Source organism: Pan paniscus, chromosome X, assembly GCF_029289425.2.
Source record: "Pan paniscus chromosome X, NHGRI_mPanPan1-v2.0_pri, whole genome shotgun sequence".
NCBI lineage: Eukaryota > Metazoa > Chordata > Mammalia > Primates > Hominidae > Pan > Pan paniscus.
The window spans coordinates 14,627,845-14,630,788 of NC_073272.2; the positions used below are offsets into that span (position 1 = coordinate 14,627,845).

Genomic DNA, 2,944 nt, shown 5'->3' on the forward strand with positions numbered 1-2,944 from the left:
GAGGAAAAGATCACTCCCTCTCAACCTTCCCCACTAGGGAACTAGACATGTGAACAAAGCCATCTGATTACAACCTCACAGGAGACCCCAACTGAAACCAACCAAAGAACAGCCCAGCAGAGCCCCAGCCAACCAAAGAATCATGAACAAATAAAGTGGTTACTGTTTTAAGCAGATACGTTTTGGGTTGGTTTGTTACACAGCAAGAGATAAGCAAAATGTGACAGCATCTAATATGAATACCTGCTTTAGATATGAAAAAGAAACCCTTAGATATGAAAAAGAAACCCTTAGGATCATAAACTCAAGAAGAATTTTTTGTTTTTATCTAGTCAGATTGCTGAGGTCCTGGCTGTTTAGATGACTTACCGAAAGAACTTGGGCAGTAGAGTCAAGATATGAATAGTAACCCAGTTTCATTACTAGAGATTTGACTTCGTTGAGCATCAGCTTTCTTGTGGGCGAGTTAGGTTTTAACAATAGCTGCCTTGCAGGTGTTTTATTTTTAAGCATTATGAATGATGGTGCCTCGAGTTCCATAACAAGATGAAGGCATATGCAGATGTGAGTTAACATTTTCATTGGCTGGCCATGTATGTTGAATCCCAAACAAGTGGTCTTCACTACACCTCACCACTCACAAATCTACTTATGAGTCTCAGATGGTGAGCTAGATGGTCAGTAATACCCACCTCAGGAAAACTGCTTCTGAGTTTACAAGACAGCAGGTGGAACAGCTCAAAGACCAATGCATGCATAAATAGTCTTTCCTTTTTTTCACCAGGTCAACTACTCGATTATTTGCACTGGGGGCCTTTTTTCAAAGCATCTGACCTTTTGGACTCATCTGGTGAAATCTAGTATGTACTTAGGACCAGCCTTCAACACAAAGGAAGGTTTTTGTTACATTCGTTTGCATATCCTGTCAAGGATATCTTCAGAACACTTTCATTTCACAGTAAAATGAAACTTACGGAAGAACTAAGCAGTGAAGTGCCTCATACTTTCATTTAAAAGGGGAATGAGAAACAAAAGACAAGGTTAATTATGACACCGGGGCTTTACAATGCTAAAAATATCCTATATACAAAGGGATATGTAGGCTGTGTTCTTTTTCCATGTCATTACAAAGAACAGGCTCAAGGTATCTGCAAATTACTAATAAAAATATTATTACTTGAAAAATGTCCATGGTTGTATCTAACTGAAGGGATTAAAACTTTTAGACTTGTTATACAAATACCATGATACTTGTCATCAAAGTCCTCCCTCCTTTTCATCAAGCAGACCCTGACTTACAGCATCTGAGAGTGGAAAAAACTAGCATGAACTGTAAGGCAGTGGGATTCACACCTACCTCTCACTCACACGTTCATCCAAACCAAGCAACTTGCATAAAGCAACCTGAGACTTTATACTTCCACATGCTGGCAACACAGCATTAACTAGACTCGGGCAACTTGTTTAAGGGGTTTATTTAGGCTCCTATCAGTAAAGAGGTGTTTTTCCAGCTTTGGGAGAATATGTATGATGCCAAGTTGTTTTTTTTTAAGTTTAAATACTTTTATAAGTTTAATGTTGGCATTGGATGTTTACATATTAACTGGTACAATTTATATCGGTTTTATGCTTACCTATTTTTGCAAAGATGTCATGTACACAAAGATACATATTCAATAACTGAGAAACAAGTGAAACTTCTGATCTATACTTTCAGGTTTGTTTCATAAAGATATTTCTGATAAGGATTATCAGCATACAAGTTTCACCTCTTCCAGAAGGACACTGTCATTTTATCTAAGAGTTTACTCTGGGTTTTATCGCAGAACACAAATTCCCTCAATTGCTTTTTTCTTGCAGGTGTCTTTTTCCAGAATTTTTTCTTATAACCAGCCTTTCTCCTCACCAAAAGGCCAGAATGAAGTCGAAAAAACCTATAGATAACAGCTTTCACAGTTTTTCTCTTGCCTTTTTGTGTACTGACGTATATTACAGTTCTGACTGGCAGCTTCAGGACACTTGGAAGCAAGGGGGCCACTCTGTTGGGGATCACTGCAGTATGCCCACATGTCAGGTTTCTGACAGATGTGATCAGCCTGGGAGTGGAGGAAACAAATGGTGTCCGAATATGACTAAAACGTCCAGTAGACAATGCAGAAATAAGAGAGGCATTCCTGGCACAGTTTTGGTGGGCTGGAGATGCAAAAATATTCAGGAGCCATAGATTCCTGAAGCTGCTCTCATCGCACCAGCAAAGGCAGAGGCAGCCATCTTGCCAGCCTGCTATGATGCCAAGTTTCTTTCTTTCTTTTTTTTTTTTTTTTTGAGATGAAGTTTCGCTCTTGTCCCCCAGGCTGGAGTGCAATGGCGTGATCTCAGCTCATGGCAACATCCACCTCCCGGGTTCAAGCAATTCTCCTGCCTCAGCCTCCCGAGTAGCTGTGATTACAGGTGCCTGCCACCACACCCAGCTAATTTTCATATTTTTAGTAGAGACGGGGTTTCACCATGTTGTACAGGCTGGTCTCGAACTCCTGACCTTAGGTGATCCGCCTGCCTTGGCCTCCCAAAGTGCTGGGATTACAGGCGTGAGCCACCACGCCCAGCCAATGCCAAGTTTCTATTGAACCACTTTGATGTCTATGTCTGAGTCAAATGGCAGAGCCGGGACTCAAATCTAGGTCTTCTGTCCACGACCATATCTTTGTTCAATCACCACTCTGGATGCTGATCAAGTCTGACCTTCCTTTTCATTTCAGAGCATTCACCCCAGGAATCCTTCAATGTTTAAATCTCTAGATTAAAATATGGTACTGCTGGGCATGGTGGCTCACTCCTATAATCTAAAAAAATTGGGAGGCTAAGGTGGGAGGATTGCTTGAGACCAGGAGATCAAGGCCAGTGTGGAAAACATAGTGAGACCCTGTTTCTAAAAATAAATAAG

General features: G+C 40.9%; 1 pseudogene; it reads right to left on the minus strand.

The window, feature by feature from the left end:
- Positions 1–1,765: 1,765 nt before the first annotated feature.
- On the minus strand, positions 1,766–2,944 carry LOC100985925 (large ribosomal subunit protein bL35m-like; annotated as a pseudogene).